The sequence below is a fragment of the Canis lupus genome, chromosome 16 (assembly GCF_003254725.2).
Source record: "Canis lupus dingo isolate Sandy chromosome 16, ASM325472v2, whole genome shotgun sequence".
NCBI classification, from domain to species: Eukaryota; Metazoa; Chordata; class Mammalia; order Carnivora; family Canidae; genus Canis; species Canis lupus.
In genome coordinates, this window is record NC_064258.1 from 35090888 (window position 1) to 35109468 (window position 18581).

The 18581-nt window shown below is 41.7% G+C and overlaps 1 long non-coding RNA gene and 1 pseudogene across 1 annotated transcript in view; both read left to right on the forward strand.

Annotated features, from left to right (window-relative positions):
- Nucleotides 1–10641, forward strand: part of LOC118350920 (uncharacterized) — a 46033-nt gene extending 35392 nt beyond the window's left edge. Inside the window, exons 2-3 of the long non-coding RNA XR_004805654.2 lie at nt 117–235; nt 10497–10641. This is a non-coding gene — a long non-coding RNA (uncharacterized LOC118350920). The remainder of the gene's footprint in view (nt 1–116; nt 236–10496) is intronic.
- Nucleotides 10642–14384: 3743 nt separating this feature from the next.
- On the forward strand, nt 14385–14891 carry LOC118350919 (60S ribosomal protein L12-like; annotated as a pseudogene).
- The last annotated feature ends 3690 nt before the right edge of the window (nt 14892–18581 follow it).

The window sequence follows — 18581 nt, forward strand, 5'->3', positions numbered from 1 at the left end:
GATTACTTAAAAATAAACTCTTAAAAAAAAAAAAAAAGACCACTTCCCGTGTGCCCAGCACCGACCTAAGTGCTTGACACCCTTCCTTGAGGCCCATGATCTCTTCCTCTTGACAGGTGAGGACACTGAGATGCAAGAGGTTAATCCAGGATGGGCAGCTGGTGCATGACAGAACTGGGATTCTGACTACAGTGGCCTGATCCCAATGCCTGTGTTCATGACTCTGATGTGACAGGTGAGTGGCCCACAGAGGTAAGCAGATGTGTGGAGCGAGCAGAATCACAGCCGAGTTCCCACTGTGTCATGTATTTTTGAAGGTTTTATTAAATTTCCCAGTTACATGTGAGTTTTTTCCTCTAGAAACCAAAGGGCCATTCTATTCCATCTTCCCCTTTGCCATCCATACTTGACAAAGTTCTGCTAGGAACCATGGGAAATATAAAGCATAAGTAGACACAGCTCTTGCCTTCAAAGGGTTTTAATACAGAAGATGGGTGGGGGATGAAGTCAGTGCTGAATGAGGCTTTAAGCACGTTTCTTGGCTGTTTCCTCTTGTTGCCAGAAGTAGCCCAGCTCAGGTTATTCTGCTCAATAGCTCAAATTGTGGAAAGGCCTCGAATTCAACAGCTGATGGCTAGGTTTTAGGAGTACACGGTCTTTGTGTGTTTTAAGGGGCAAGGATAAGACTTGAGAGTAGGGTGATGCTGTTCCTCTCAATCACCGTGAAACATTGCAATCTGCCCCTGCCCAGGGATAAGTTCTCCTTAAAACTCCTCCACGGAGGAGACTAAATTTTAGCTCTGGTCACCAGAGAAGCCATTCCACATCCCAGTCCCTCTGACCTGCCTCAGAGCTGTTGTTAGGCCCAGTGTAGTAAACCTCTATTGAGGACCCACTGTGAACTAGAGAGGCAGGGGCAGATTGCAATGTGAGGGAAGGCGGGGGGTGCAGTGAGGGTGGTGTTGAAGGTCCAAAGGGCATGGTGTCTGACTTGGAAGGATTTGTCACTGAAATGGGACAGTTTGTGTATTTTTTAAAGATTTTATTTACCAAAAAAAAAAAAAAAGATTTTATTTACTCATTCATGAGAGACACACAGAGAGAGGCAGAGACATAGGCAGAGGGAGAAGCAGGCTCCTTCCGGGGAGCTTGATGCAGGACTCGATCCCAGGACCCTGGAATCATGACCTGAGCCAAAGGCAGACACTCAACCTCTGAGCCACCCAGGTGCCCCAGAAGGACAGATTTGTCAGTAAAAGCTGCTCAGTGCAGTGGCAGAGGTCCAGAGAAGACCCTGTGAGAGCTCAGAGAGGGGGTTTAAACCGGTTTTGGAGTGTGGTATTAGTAATGTGTGTATATGTATGTGCATGTACAGGTCTCTCTCTGTTTCTGTGTTATGCATCTATGCGTGTCTGTGCATGTCTGAGTGTGTCTGTGTGTGTATCTTCCTTGAAGACAAGATACCTGACCTAAATCTTGGAAGGAGATTCCAAACCAAGAGAAGTCATGAGCAAGTGCACAGAGGTAACAGGTGACATGCAAAGACCCATAAACTGGGCTGTGAGGTGGGGAGGTCAGGAGACAAGGCCTGTCAAGCTTAAGCTTAATGGACCTACACAACTTAAGATACCTATGAGGGGTTAAGTTATGCTGTTAGGGAGCCAGGGGTCCTAACTCTGAGAGGTTTTACATCACCATTATTTTTTATGATTTTATTTTTAAGTAATCTCCACACCCAGTGTGGGCTTGAACTCACAACCCCAAGATAAGAGTCCCATGCTCTAAGGACAGAGCCAGCCAGGCACCCCACAATATTTCTTTTTCCTTCTAATGGAAACATGTTTTCCTCGGCCCTCTCCCATGACCCATCTCCTGCCGGCTCGGTTGTCCAGGTGAAGACCCTGTATCCACTCAGTGGGGGGTTCCTGTTATCTCAGGAACAGACTTCCACTATGACAGTTTCTTTATAAAAGCTTATTTTTTGCTTCTAGAAGTCATTTCAATAAATAGCTGTCAGATTAGACTCTCATTTAAACAGTATCTGTGGTGGGGAGAGGAGTAATTAAAATGTAATGAGATGGTTAGCAAATGGATCTGGGACTTTTTAGCTTTCTTATTCTAGGGAAATCAGAACCAAAAGGCATTTTTAAGCGCCTGATCTGCCAAAGCATCACACTAGGGAGAGGGGCCGGTATGTGGATGAGCAAGAGAACAGCCTGTCCTGTCCTCCATGACATAGGTCCACGCTCCCAGGGGAGCAGAGGGGAGAGCAGCTGACTGTGTCCAAGGAAGTGGAGGGTGCTTGTGTCTGAACTGAATTTCTAATTAATTGGATGTTTGACAGGCAAAGACAAGGGCATTTGGAGCTGAAGAGACAGCGGAGGAGACAGTGTGACCAGTGTGGCCTGGGAGGAAATGGTTCTGGGGCTGAGGAGAAGTCAGGGCTGGCTGAAGGCCTGTGTCCTTGCGGAGCAGTAAGGGGAGGCAGCTGGTAAGGTGGCCCCAGGGCTGACCCCAAAGGCCGTGGGGCACCAGGCTCTGGAGCTGGGCTGTACCTACAAGCAACCAGAAGTCATCGAATGTGTGCAGGCCTGATGCATTTCATGTTTTAGGAAGGCAACTGGATGAACGAGAGAGAGGAAATGGTGAGAATCAATCTGGAAGCTGTTAGAGGAATAGATGATGAAGCCTGCTTTAGGCAGAGGGATGCACGGAAAGGGACACGTCAAGAGATATTTAGGATGCAGACCTGCGCTGAGCTGGGTCCTGACGGTATGGGAAGGAGTAAAGTATGGTTAGAAAGCTTGCTGGTTTGGGAAAATAGGTGCCTACCACACACGGTGCCAGGATACCTGAGAAGAGCGAATGCTTTTATAAACTGCCTTCTGGTATCATCTCAAGCGAATCTAAGAATGGAATCACCTAAATATATGGCAGAAGGCAAAAGGAAGAGCTAAAGGAGGGCATGCTGAGAGGTTTGTTCTTTGGGCCCAGATGGAATCTGCCAGTTTTTCTAAGGTCTGCAATTGTACTGTTGGTGCCAACCACTGTCTGCTGTATAAAGTGGGACTCACTCCAGACTCCCACATGAGACATTTCTGGGAGACCGTTGGATGAGAGCACATGACGAATGCAATGCTGGAAGGACATCGACGGGGAGCTCTCTAGAAAGTCACTGGAGCTCAGATATGAGGAGACACACGGGCTGGAAATCCAGGCTGCAAAATAATTAGCACACCAGAGCCAGCTGGAGCTAGCAGAGGGGAGGGGGGCACAGGTGAAACCACCCAAGGAGGGCCCAGGACAGGAACCCAAGGAGCTTCAGCATTCAGGGAGCAGCTGAGGAGGGGTGGTGGTAGAAATGAGACGTGAAGAGGACAAGGAGAGAGTGGCGGCTAGGAATCTGCCATAAGAAGGACCAGGCTGGTCAAGGGCAAGGAAAACCTGTGAGGGGACAACTTCACAGTGGGAGTAAGGGGATTGGGCAGCAGGTGCTGTGTGGGCCTAAGTGATGCTGGGCATATTGCAAGTCAGGCCATTCCCTCTGGACTGTTGTGCCTGCCCATGTGCTAACTTCTCTCAATCCAGACCCGGCGCTTGGCCCACCACTCATGCCTTGACCTTTTGGGGCTCAGGCCGCTGGGATCAGTGGTAAAGTCTCATGACTTCCCTTCACTCATCTGTGGGATAAGAGCTTTTGGGCCACTGGGCCAACGCCACTCTTTCTTGTTTTGCACTGAAAAAAACCATCAGTGTAGATACCGTGCAAAGATATTTTTGGAGCATGGCTTTGATCATGCGGTAGCAACATTCCAGAAGAAAAAAGCTTCTTAAGAATCTGCTGCTTGTTGGCTGAGAGATTGGGTGTCGTGCTGATTGATGAAGGTCCCAATGCTCAGCAGTTCGGGGGAGAAAGCAGGCCTTCGCTATCAGAGGAACCGCATTGCATGTTCTCATCGTGGCAAGCCAGCTGCTATCTTCATGGTTAAGCAGCTCTAATGGCTACCATGTGTCAGCTGGAAATTGTACTTAACCAAAGGGATAAACAGCACTGCATCACAGAGCCACGAAGCTTCTGTGCCTATCTGCACATCATGAGCGAATCACGTCTGTTAGAATCCCATACTTTGTGTCAACAGACTTTTTAATACATGTATGACGTTTTATAGTCAGCTCTGAAGATTTTTAATGTGGGAATGTGATGCAATAGGATTGGAGAACTTAACGATGATGTAAAGGTTCTACAAGTCAAACCGTTCTACTTTTCATAATCATGCTGCAACAAGACATATATTAGTATTAATATGTGCATATATTAGCAAGTTATTTCTTTGGTTAAACAAAGATCCCAATGGACAGGAGGTTGATTTTAGAAGTTTTTAACAACGAATGAAGCAAGATAGGGTAATTATTAGACTGAGATAAATCCAAGAAAATTCTATTCCTTTTGATAGATTGGGACCAAATGCAGGTTTTTCAAGAAAAGGTAAAAAGGCATTTAACCCACAGTTTTTCCTTTTAGAAAATTAGTATTTTTTTTTATTTGATTAATGATGGGAATTGGTCATGTCCATATTCTGGCCTTTCCTCTTGTCAATTCAGAAAATAGAATATATTCCATCTGCTGTTGCTCCCTTCACCCCACATCTTAATCTCATTAAGGCAGAGTTGCGGGATCCCTGGGTGGCTCGGTGGTTTAGTGCCTGCCTTCAGCCTTCAGCCCGGGACGTGATCCTGGGGTCCTGGGATGGAGTCCCACGTCGGGCTCCCTGCATGGAGCCTGCTTCTCCCTCTGCCTGTGTCTCTGCCCACTCCCCCCTCTCTGTGTCTCTCAAGAATAAATAACTCTTTAAGAAAAAAAGGCAGAGTTGCTAAATACTAATAGTTTATGATAGTTTTCAATGAGAATTGGATAATTATAGATGTTGAGGAACATCCAACACTCATGATCAAAGAAGGAGGCTATGTACATGAGGAAATCCATGAGGTCTCATTTTGACAATTTTATTTTGACAACTTATTCCCCTTGTTAAGTTTTTTTTTTTTTTCCTGGCCTGAACTTGAACCATTAAGGTCATTTTTGTTCTGGATGGGTTTGGTTCTCATTCATTTATTTACTAGTGCCTAAGATCTGCAATTGTGCTACTGGTACCCACCATCATCTGCCTTAGACGTGGGACTCACTCCAGACCCCCCGACCTGTGCCATTTCTGGGAGACTTTCAGGGACTGCACTGGGCCATGGGCTATACAAGTGGGTTCTTGAGGGCAGGGATCTCAGATCCCCAAGAGGGATAATAGGAGAATCCTGTCTGGCTAGATTCTCCAATCTCTCTGACCAGCACTAGAAATATGTTTTAAGAGTCTTCTAGTTGAAATCGTCTATTACATGCGACGTGAACAATGTCATTTACTCTTTTTATTTGTCATGGCTCCCAAGAATCATGATGTTTTTCAGACCAAAATATTGGGGACCTTATTGCCTCAAACTTTCCAGTGAGAGATGAAGGAACTAAACATATGGCAAAAGAACATTGCTAGTTTAATCATTCCTTTTTATTTCCTAAAAGACAAGACTCAAATGATTCTGAGTTAGAGTAAGCGCCCACACAGTCCAGTAGAGCTTGGTGCTGGAATGTTCTAGAAGATTCTGATCCTGTGGTGTCTCATTACGAAAGCCTGAAAAATCAACGTAGCTTCAAATTCATGCGGTGAAATAACATGGGCATGTGAGGAATGTAATACTATAAAATATAACATTAACCATGTATCAGCCCTATCAGTCTATCAGAAATACACAACAAAGCAAGTGGTCCTGAGAATCTGAAGAAGGCCACTCAAAGTGGCTAAATGGCTTTGTTATTAAAAGAGCCCTGATATGGTAAGGCTCTGAGGTAAAACCCCTAAATCCTGACTTGGGTGTTCTTGTGTTTTAATGTTTGTTCTGCTGAGGTACTATTTTTCACCCAGCGTGGGTAAGAGTGAGTGGGAAGGATGGACCTTAAAGCAATGGAAGGATTTTTACTTCTTATTTTCTACCTATACTGCCTAGAAAATGTTTCCGTTGTTATGTCAAGTAGTACAAAATAAAACCAAGCAGTCTTGTGTATTTACACTGGGGCCTTAGTTATGCAAAAATGTGGTAGGTGAAGCATTAGTAAAAAATGTAGTAAAATGGTACCAGTTATGTTGGGGTTGTAAATGTGTCCTTTTGCTTTTCTTTTTTCTAAATATCAGTACTAAATAAAACATGTACTAAATATTTATAATGAAATTGAAATCTGGAAAAAAATCCTAATCTTATTTCACAATTAGTACCACACATTCTTGTCTGAAAAATCCCATCAAATGTAATTAATAGTCTTCTACCTTGGGGTAATGTCATCTGGGAAGCTTTTCAAGTTTTGAAAAGGAATGACTGGGTGGCTCAGTGTGAGTATCTGCCTTTGGCTTGGGTGGTGATCCTAGGGTCCTGGGATCGAGTCCTGCGTCGATCCTTCCTGCAGGGAGGAATCTCCCTCTGCCTATGTCTCTGTCTCTCTCTGTCTCTCATGAATAAATAAATAAAATCTTTAAAAAATAATATTAGTTTTCAGGGACTGTGAAGTCTGCGTGGGGAGCTGATGCACAGCCAAGGTTGAGGACCATGACAAATAGGACTCTAGACTAGATCACTGAAGCTGAAGGGTGTGTCTGCAGCCACTCACTATTATGAATAGTGGGTAACAGAGTGTGAGCCTCCTGGGTGGATCCCTTTGAACAAGATTCCCTACTGAGGTTTCCATGTCACTATTAGCTTAATGGGACCTGGAAAATAGTCAAAGTTAATTCTTTTTTAAATTATTTATTTGAGAGAGAGACAGGAGGAGGAGGAGATAGCATGAGCAGGGGGGGAGAGGGAGAAGCAGGCTTCCCGCTGAGCCGGGAGCCCAACATTGGCTTGACCCCAGGACCCAGGGATCATGACCTGAGCGGAAGGCAGATGCTTAGCTGACTGAGCCACCCAGGTGACCCTCAAAGTTAATTCTTAACGCAATTTTCATTTAAATTCATTTTTTTAAAAAAGCACAGATCTCCTAGCACTCAGAACTGGGAGAGGATTTGTGAAACAAACTATATATAGGACACTACAGGTTGGAATTCACCTCCTCAGATGATTGGTACTAACCAATAGGTCAATCATGACAACTTTTTTTCCTTTTTAAACATTTATTTGAGAGAGCACAAGCAGGGGGAGCAACAAAAGGAGGGAGAAGCAGGCTTCCCGCTGAGCAGGAAGCTTGATGTGGGGCTGGATCCCAGGATCCCGGGACCATGACCGGAGCCCAAGGCTTAACCAACTGGCCACCCAGGTGCCCCAACCATGGCACGTTTTAAGCTAAAAATTCAGGAAGACATCTGTCTTTTTAGCTAAATGTGTGTGTGTTGGGGGGGGGGGGTAGATGGTAGTGTGGCAGCTGTAGTGATGGTGACTGGAATCTGAAACTGTAATATGGGAAGTGACACAAACTCCTCAAGGCTTGGACTGCAATAAAAATAAGAGATGTAAACCAACATAATGGAGATTCTGATCTAAAGGCAAGATCATTGTGTATGTAAAGTCTTCTCAATTATCTCCATAGGAAAAGAGAATATTTTCAGATTCTAGAGACTATTATAAATGAAAATTTCTTGAAATCCAGGCAGGCATACAGACATTTTCAATTGAGTGGAACAGGAGACACTGATGGGGTGTCTCTCAGCCTCTGCTCCCCTTTCCAGGAGTTGCCCATGGTCAGACCCAGCGGCTGCCATCACACTTGCCTTCTTGGCTCTCGATGATAATGGGACTTGGCATCAGATCAAGCAAAGTCTACATCCTGGGAGTTCTGAACTGGGACTGTGAGATGCTAGGTTGTTATTTCTGCAGGTCATGTAAACCAGGGAGTGAAGGCAACCACAGTGGGTCACGATGCACATGTAAGCAGTGACTGGTTTGCTGAGACCAATGGAGCGGACGATGGAAGAGGGAACTCAAGGGAGGGAAGCTGACTGCTGGCTTCTTGGTCCTGTCCTCTGTGGGTCTCAGCTCTGCTTGATGAACTTGGATTCCATTAGCCATCTCGAGAGCCTTCCATAAATGCCTTTTTGCTTAAACTAGTTTGAAGTGATGGTTTTGCCTTGTGACCCAAAATGCCTTGACTAGAAAAAATGGTAACCAAAATAAAATGTGTAACCTAACCAGTAATTAACACTGAGAAAGGAATGTAAATGGAAGCAACATTAAGAATGTATTAGTCATTTCTCTCTGCTGAAAATTTTAGTACAGTCATTCTTACCTTTTTGGGGGTGGTAGCAGTTAGAATTCCTTAAGAAGCTGATGATGGAAGCTATAGAGCTTCTCTTTAGTGAATCCCTCCCCCCTGTTTTTGCATATAATCCATGTATCACATGATAAGTATCTAGGTAACTGATGTTTTGATTTGAACTGTAATAAATGTACACAGATGTCAGTCATTCTCATTCTATCATTTAGGTTATAATCTTCTTTCTAAAGGAGGAAACCAGTTTTCTCTATAAATTTTAGTTCCTTTACCTTGATGGCTCAATCAGAATTATTCAATTAAGTTATTATCATCTGTTAAATTATGGGATCTATATGGTATCAAAATACCTTTTTATAATATTAAAATACTTTTTGAATGCAAATCATGGTCTGTGCCCCAAACATGAATGTCTTATTAAGGTGGATTAAGGGTACTTCACATTGAAATTGAATGCCCTCTTCTGTAGGCTAGGCTTTTCTTCCCTCTATCGAACTTGAACTTATTGAAGGGCCCCAGCAGCTACAAGTCAGTCTGTATCTGAATCCAGTCTCTACTACTTGTCAGATAAGCGTGGGCAAGTTCTCTAATCCTTTGAGACTACATTTTCTCATTGGCAAATGAGGTCAACAGTAGTACCTAATCATTAGGTTTTTGTGAGGTTTTAGTAAGATAATCCATTTAAAGCACTTGGCAAAATGCCTAGCACAAGACAATAAATATTACTTTATTATCTAGATGAATAGACATAGAAATTCAGTCACAATATACTGTGAACTTGCTTCTCTTGAAAAGCCTTTTCTCCTGACTTGTCCTGCAGACTTATACTGATAGAGAAAGGGCTAGGACTGGGTCAGGGTCAGGTCCATTCAGAGCTTTCCTCCTCTGTGAAACTCCCTCCCTCTTCTAGACAGAAGGAGGGACCTCTTCAGGCTTCCCTGGGTATTCCTCCACATTGAGTTGGAATCAACTGTGTAGATGGGCTCCATCTCCAGACTCTGAGACAGGAACTGTTTGATTCTCCTCCTCTGTATCCCATAAGACAATTTGTTGAATAAATACATGCATAAAGAAGCACAGAGCCAGTAGCACTTCCTGCCCTTTCCCTCTCATTAATCAGATCCTGAGGGAGAGCATGGAAGAGGTTACAGAAGTGAAGAGGTTGGTATGAGAATAAGAAGGATCCCTACAAACTTAGGGAAAGACTGATTGTTCAGTAGCCATGGTAACAAGGAGCCACCCGAACTGGTTTTAAGTCTTTTCAATCTATCCGTGACAACTAGCTGAAGTGAACATGCTTTTGCAAACCAACTGGTGTTGGCTCTTGCATACGAAGATCAGTCAATAAATTAGAATGGATCTGTGCCAGTAAAAAGCATCCAAGCACCAGCCAATTGATAGGTCTCGCATGAGCAACCACACTTCCACAGATGTCAACCCACTCTCACTAAGTTCACCAATCCATGAATTCCACACTTCTCAAAAACCCTACATGAGATTAGCCGTCTGCTCTGTTCTTGGAGACTATGCCTGACAAGCACAGTTTTCCCTTATTAGAGCCAATAATAAATTCAGTTTTGCACTTTTACTTCAGAATATTGGGAAATTGTCTCATCATTTTCCCAATCCTGATATAGAAAATTTTTGTATTTAGATAAATTTCATGTAACATAATTCACCATCTTAAACATTTTAGTGTACAATTTAGTGATTTTTAGTATATTCACAATGCTATGCAATCGTCATCCCTATTCAATTACTGAATATACCCTTTTATCCTCAAAGGAAACCGTGTTCTTCCCATTGACCTTCTCTTCATCACTTGCCAACCACTAGTCTACTTTTTGTCTCTGTATGCTTGTCTATTCTTGACACATCAGATGAATGAAATCATACATCATGTGGCCTTTTGGGTCTGGCTTCTTTAACTTCAGCATGTTTCATGATTCATCCATGTTGGAGGATGGATCCATGCTTCATTCCTTTTTATGGCCAAATAATATTCTACTGTATGGACATAATACATATTTTTAGCCATTCTTCTGTAAATAGATACTTGGGTTGTTTCTACCTTTTGGCTATTGTGAATAATGCTGCTATGAACACTGGTGTACTTTGGTGTACAACTATCTGTTTGTGAATACCTGTTTTCAATTGGTTGACAATTTTTTTTTTTTTTTTTTTTTTTTTTTAGGACTCTGACTATATCACCTTAGGGTGCCCTGCCTGGCTAGGTCAGAGAAACATGTGATTCCTGATTTCGGGATTGTGAGTTTGAGCCCCACACTGGGTGTGGAGATTACTTTAAAATAAAATCTGAAAAATAAATAAATGAACCACCCTACTGTCTTCCAGCTTCCATGATTTATTTCTAAAAAATTTTTTATTAATTAAAAAAATTTCAGTTTTCTATTTAGCTTTCTAACTGTGCTTGTGCCTTCAACACTTTCGCAGTGATTTTCTGCTCCTCAATTGGGAAAGCACACTTGATCCTGTCACAAACACAACACACATGGAACCACTGTAGGCCCTGCTGACATGTTTTCTTTCTTATAGACAACTTCATAAGAACTATAGGTCTCATAGCATGAACTCCTCAAATCACCATGTGTGGATTCTGTGCTTTCCCAACCTTCTCAGTATAAAGTTAAATGATCCTACTACCAGGGGTTTCAGACAGCGTAGTTTTGTTAGAAGCTGTATCATATATAGGACAGTCTATGACAGTGTGTCAAATGCTGGGCTATTCTGAATGTCTATGGATGTCATCCCCATAAAAGGAAAAAGCTGTATGATTCCTGATAAGAAATCAGCCATTAACTTCATTGAGGATCCATCTTATGTGATGAGGTGCTTGTCAGAACAGGCAAATCCAGACACAGAGAGTAGATTAGTGGTTGCCAGGGTTAGGAAGAAGAAGGAATGAAAAATAACTGCACACAGGTATGGGGTTTTGTTTTTGTTTTTGTTTTTGTTTTTTTTTTTTGAGTGATGAAAACATTAGAAAAGAAATTAGTAATGATGATTGCATAGATCTGTGAATGTATTAAAATCCCCCCAATTAAAAAAAATCCCCCAAATTGTACATTTTTAAAAGGATAAATTATGTCTTGAGCTGCTATAGAAAATCTAAATTGGATATCTCAAAGGCATCTCAAAATCATTGTGTCCAACAACATATTTTTGTTCTTTAATATCAAACCTTGTCTTCTTTCTGTGCTCTCTAGAGCTCAGTGATTGGACCACCATGCATCTACTTCCACAACAGAAACCCTAGGTCATGCTTGCCACCTTGCTACTCCCTTCCCTCAATATTTAGTCCATCCCTGAATCCTATCAATTTCACCTCCTAAATGTCTCTTTAATTTTTCCATTTGTCCCTATCTTGAAGATTCCATCCCAAAGCCACCATCTCTCATTAACAATGCTTCTTATCTGGCCTCCTTATGTATGCACTACTGCCCCTCTTCAATTTGCCATCCCTGCAGCAGCTGGCAGGGCTGGAATGCTCAACAGATAGACCAGGTGCATACTAATTACATCAGCAAAGCAGACCACTTAACAAATCGAGGCAAAATTTCTTGGAAAATTTTGATATTTTTTAGAATATAAAATTTCTGTAAGTAACAGAACACCCAGCTCACACTTGCTGAGATAGTGGGAATGTATTTTCTCACCTAACAAGTCCAGAGTTAGGTAGGCTCTAAGTTAAGCTCAGCCATGTCTTGAAGCACCTACACTTTTTTCCATACTGCCATTCTACTGCCTCCCCGATGGTGGTAAGATGGCTGCGAAGCAGCAAATTGGCAGCATGTTCCTCTGTTCGCATCCAGTGACAGAAGAAAAAATCCCTCAAGGATAGGTTCTTCCTTTAGCTTGTATCAGGCAAATTTAAGTTATAGGCACACATGTGGACCAGGAAAAGGCCAAATACTCATTGGTATGGACTGATTATGGTCTACTTGTGGATTGGATGGGCAGTGGAATAAAATTTGATAATCTGCAGAGGAGGAAGACAGGGACGGATGCTTGCCCTTGATGCAATAATATGGCCCTTCTTTTAGGCAAGACTTGAAATATAGGGAAGGGGCCCTAATATATTGCAGAAAGAGGAAGCTAACTTTAGCTAAATCTCATTTACAGCATGAGTTTTCCCCCTTTGTATTTCAATATTCTAAACTCAAATGCATTTTCTGTCATCTGGCACAAACAAAATTCAGTAATTTATCTGTAATTCAGTAAAGACCTTTCCAATTTTTCTTATTGCACTATGATAAAGTTAAAATTTAAAGATTATCATATGGATTCAAAGGTGGATCATTCTTTTTCCAGTTATAAAATATATTGAGCACAATGACAGAGATTCACTAACCACGGGGTAAATACAAGTCAAACACTTCCCTTTTGGGCTCTATGCATTTAAGCAATATATATCACACATTTACAATTGTGCCAGGCAGCTTTAAGTAAAAAGAAAACATACTTTAGGAACAGTTATAGGATAAGCCAAAAGACCTAGAAACCACTCTTTTAGCTAATAGACCTAGATACATAATAGGTAATCAAATTATAAAAATCTGCTGTATTAAGAATCAAGTGCATTTAACTCAGAAATCAGGGGTTCTATGTGTAATCTTTATAAAAATGAGGTGTTATTCATTTGACAGTATACATAAGTCACTAGCAAGCATTGAGATGCGTTATTCCCCTACCTATGTGTGGTTGGCAGCTCCTGGAAATCTATAGTAGAAGCTCTCTTCCCTAAGTAGCCAGGATCTGTAGCTGGTCAGTTAAAAACAAAAGTCAGTTAAAGTGGAGAATCACAAAATTACAATAAATATCTTTAAAATGTTGTTTTAAATTAAAAACATACAAGTCTATTCATTCATCACTCCTTTGATAACAGGCCTTTTCTTGTGGCATCTGGGTGGCTCAGAGGTTGAGCGTCTGCCTTTGGCTCAGGTCGTGATCCCAGGATTCTGGGATCGAGTCCTACATCAGGCTCCTTGCAGGGAGGCTGCTTCTCCCTCTGCCTTTATCTCTGCCTCTCTTTGTGTCTCTCATGAATAAATAAATAAAATCTTTAAAAAATAAAATAAATAAAAAAAAGGCTTTTCCTTGGAGTAGAGTCTACAGAAGGGGGCTGTACATAAGACATGCATTAATGCAAGCAAGTAGCACTACCAATTTTAGTTTCAAGTGAAGACTCAAGGCACCTGTGGAAAAAAACTGAGGGCAGAATTCCGCTGGATTTGGACAACCTTTCTTTCCCCCTAAACTTACATGTTTTTCCCATACCTAATTCCATAGCATTTTTTCTTAAGACCCGATAAAGACCTATCTTTAGAGATAGGTGCTGATATCAGATAGCTCTTTATCAGGTCTTCCCAAGAATTTGGCTTATTTTCACAGAGATCACAACTCTCTTCACGCTCCTATTTGTTTGCTTTGGGTAATATTGAATTAACTTATGTAATTACTCAGTATAACTTGCATAAACAAGTTTGGGAACAAATGACTGACTTTTGGAATGCATACAACTCACGAAGAAGTGATTAGCCCATCAGGGGTTAGCCTACTTACTAGTTTTAAAAATTGCATGATGGGTCTTCAGCATTAGGAAAGTTTTTCACACAGAACAGGCACTGGTTCAAAGGTCTAAACCAAAGGAAAGCTGAGTTGGTTTTAGAAAGAGAAAAATCTAAATTCAGAAACAGCATTGAAATTTATATGAACTTATGAAACTCCTTTGAGAAGAATGCTAAGGAGTAAGATTTGAGCAGACCTTTCTTTACAAAGCTTCCAGTAGGGCCAGCAATGCTTCTCTGTGGAAGGGCATGATGCCTGAGCCTCCCGTTGGATGTGTTTACTATCACTGGGTCTACTCTTGATGAATGCTCTAAAATATTAGAATATGTCTCTCTTTGAAGAAGGCAGGAAAGGAGCTCTTCCCAGTTCATGTTTAAGGAAATCTTAAAGTCTAGCTTTTGGCTTTCAGCTTGGAGGAGGCCAAGGTGTAACCGGCTTCAGTTATCTAGAAATCTGGCCAGGTTCACCCAACACCAGGCACCCACTTCCAACCATGCCGCCTACATTCGGCCCCAACAAGATCAAAGTTGTATACCTGAGGTGCACCAGTGGGGAAGTTGATGCCACATCTGCCCTGGGGTGAAGATCAGCTCCCTGGGTTTTTTCTCCAAAAAATGTTGGTGATGACATTACCAAGGCAACAGGTGATTAGTAAGGGTCTGAGGATTATAGTGAAACTAACATTTAGAACAGACAGGCCCAGATTGAAGTGGTACCATCTGCTCTGCCCTGATTATCAAAGCCCTCAAGGACCACCAAGAGATAGAAACTGAAGCAGAAAAACATTATGGACAGAGAAAATGTCACTTTTGATGGGATTGTCAATACTGCCCGACAGATGCAACATCAATCTTGAGCCAGAGAACTCTCCTCTCTGGAACCATTAAAGAGATCCATCCTGGGGACTGGCCAGTCTATGGGCTGCAATGTTGATGACCGCCACCCTAATGATATCACAGATGACAACAATAGTGGTGCAGTGGAATCCCCAGCTAGTTAAGAACTACATAGGAAAATATTTCAATAATCATTGACAACCAAAAAAAACAAAACAAAAACAAAAACAAAAAAAACAACACAGCATTGAAGTCTAAAGTACCCTTAATATGGGTCACATTACTAAGGATAATAAAATTCTCCAAGGGAACCAATTTGCTAATCACTAGGGGAATATCTATCCCGTTTCCTGGTGCCCTCTTGTGATAAAACAGCAGGTCTACAGTGGGGTTCATAAAGCTTTGAGATTCAAGTATCTGAAAGAGATACTCGTTTACCTTCATTACCTTCATACCTACCTTCATTCAGTTGGACTGCACACTAGGAATTAGCTACCAAAATGATAAAAGTGGTGGTGTTTGAAGGTGGGCCTTAAGATTAGAAGTATTTCCTCCCCACCCCCTAAATTACCTAAAATGAAATTACACTAATTTTATAAGTAAAACAACAAAAAACACCACAGTTGACCACCACAGTTAGTTTAATAAGCAGAACCACCTTAAAGCTTTGGACAAAATGACCAATAGCCTTAACATGAAGGCTTTTAGTACTTGTACTTTTTGTTTTTTGATTTTAAATTTATTTTTTTAAAGATTTTATTTATTTACTCATGAGAGACAGAGAGAGGCAAAGATATGGGCAGAGGAAGAAGCAGGCTCTCCGCTGAGCAGGGAGACAGATGTGGGACTCAATCCCAGAACCCTGGGATCGTGACCTGGGCCAAAGGCTTTATATATATATAATTTTTTTTTTTTTAAGTAATCTCTCCAACCGGGGACACGGGACACCTGGATGGCTCAGCAGTTGAGAGCCTGCCTTCGGCTCAGAGTGTGATCCTGGAGTCCCAGGATGGAGTCCCACATCAGGCTCCCTGCATGGAGCCTGCTTCTCTCTCTGCCTGTCTCTGCCTGTGTCTCTCATGAATAAATAAAATCTTTAAATAAAAAAAATCTCTACACGTAATGTGGGGCTCAGACTCACAACTCAGAGATCAAGAGTCGTACACTCTACCAACTGAACCAGCCAGGCATCCCTCTCTTCTAGTAATTCTTACTGAATTCAGGGGAAGACCAATAAGTCTTTTTAAGTTTTCCTATTGTTTTGTCTCACACTGTTTAAGAACTCAAAAATAACAAAAACTAAGCAAGGCAAATCCTCAGCTGTTTTCCTAGTTAGCATTTAGGAAGCCCACTGTATTATGCAATTTCTAAAAGGCAGTACTGAATTGGGTTACGATCATGAACTCTGGAATCAAATGCCATTTACTAGCCGGTGACAGTGACCTTGCAACAGTTACTTAGCCTGTCTGTGCCTCAATTTCTACATCTGTAAGAGAGTGATATTACCTGTTAAGATAATTAAATGACTTCATGTGTAGTTATATGTAAACTGCTTTTAACAGTGCCTGGCCTGTAGTAAGTTCTATACACATTTAATAAACAAATGCAAATTTTAAAAATGTTGATGAGTTTACGAAGTATATATTAGAATATTTTTTGTGGAGGCACCTGGCTGGCTCAGTTGTTAGAGCAGGTAGGTGACTCTTGATCTCAGGGCCAAGAGTTTGAGTCCCACATTGGGTGTAGAGATCACTTAAAAAGTTTTTGTATTATTTTCAACACTTTTTTAAAAAAGATTTTATTCATTTATTCATGAGAGACAGAGAGAGAGAGAGAGAGAGAGGAAGCAGAGACACAGGCAGAGGGAGAAGCAGGCTCCATGCAGGGAGCCCGATATGGGACTTGATCCCGGGTCTCCAAGATCATGGCCTGGGCCGAAGGCACGCACTAAACTGCTGAGCCACCCAGGGATCCCCTCAACACTCTTATTCAACATTCTTACTCTTCTAGATTTTTATTAATAATTTCCACTAAACCTAGAAAAGTTAAATTTATGCTTAATGAAAAATAAGTATATTTAGGAACAGGTAATCTAAATTTCCAAGATGAAGACCCCTGATGTCACGTGCCATGCCCATTAATAGAAGTTCTTCCTGAACCCATCTTCCCCAATGTGGAGACCCTTAAGAGATGCTGACCATGCACTAGTAAGGAACCCAGTCATAAATGGACGTGTCTGTGTGGTTTTAGAACATAAACATGAATTCTTAGATGCTCCCCCTTCAAAAGGTGGAGCATAATCCCCTCTTCCTTGAATGTGAGATAAATGTAGTAACTTGCTTCCAAGAAATAAAATGACCTAGGTAGCTCAGTAAGTTAAGTGTCTGCCTTCAGCTCAGGTCATGATCTTGGAGTCTTGGGATTAAGACTGTGTAGAGATTTCTACTCAATGGGGAATCTGCTTCTCCCTCTGCCCCACCCCCTGGCTTGTGTGCACTCTCTCTCAAATAAATAGATAAATTCTTAAAAAAAAAAAAAAAAGAAAAGAAGAAAAGAAAAGAAAAGAGAAAAGAAAAGAAAGAAAAGAAAAGAAAAGAAAAGAAAAGAAAAGAAAAGAAAAGAAAAGAAAAAAAAGAAGTGGAAGTGGAAATGATGATGTGTGACTTCAGAGACAAGGTCATTCCTCACTTGGATCCGAAGGAAGCTGAGAGAAGCCAGCTGCCATATCATGAGGATACCAACAGCCCAGTGGAGAGGCTCACACTGTACAGGACTGAGGCCTCTTGCCAACAACCCTATGAGGCAACCATCTTGCAAGTGGACCAACCAGCCCCAGTCAAGTCTTCAGATGACTGCAGGTCTGATTGCTTGAGAAACATCATGAGGTACACTGAGCCAGAATCACCCATTAAGCCACTCCTAGAGCTGGCCTGCAGAAACCATGTAAGATAATATATGTTCACTGTACTAAGCTGCTATATTTTGGGGTAATTCTCTTCACAGCACAGACAACTATTAGTGTGTGTTCATGGGTAAATGAGAGCAGTGTAAAGTACCCTTTCTAGATCAGATACTACCCAACTGGTGAAAATCTATCGTTTTGACCCAAGAGCTATCGCCACCTGGCAGTCAGATGTTGTGATAAAATGGTTTCTTTCTTCTCCCTGCCCAGTGGCTGCTTTTATGTCACAAGCATGACAGAGTTAGCATAACTGCTCAGAATGCCTGAGATGAAGTTCGAGTGCAGTCTCAGTGAGATAGAGACTATTAGTAAAAGGTGATAGCCTGGCTATGGAGAAGCCCCAAAGAGTGAAATTTGCACAATACACTGTGTGGGCTTTCGTTCTTTGTCCTAAAGGGTCAGAAACTGTATTTTATAAGAATGTTAGAACTAAAAAAAAAAAAGAAGAATATTAGAACTCATAAACTAAACTGACAGACTTGGGGGCTGAACTATACAAAGTAAATCCATAGGAGACTAATGTCTAAATCAGAAAGCTTCTCTGAATTTGCTATGTATAGAATGGAATTCTGGTCTTTAATCCAGAGTTCCTCCTTTTCCTGAATGATAGCTTGGAGGTCATATTAGCAAATCAGAAGGTGGTTCAGTTAAGCTTGCAATGAGAGCGCAAAGTGGCAAGTCCCAAGCCACAGCAAGTCTTAATAAACTGATACTACCTGAAGAAGAGAATACTGCTAGTCACTAAACTACTCACATGCCATGGATTCAGTACCTCTCTTCCATGGATAACAGTGTAGGTGCACTATTATATATTGTTTCTCCAAACTCTTGGCAAACTGTTTCTGTTCACAATTTCTTTCCTCAAATGAGTTAGTACCACTTAAAAACCACA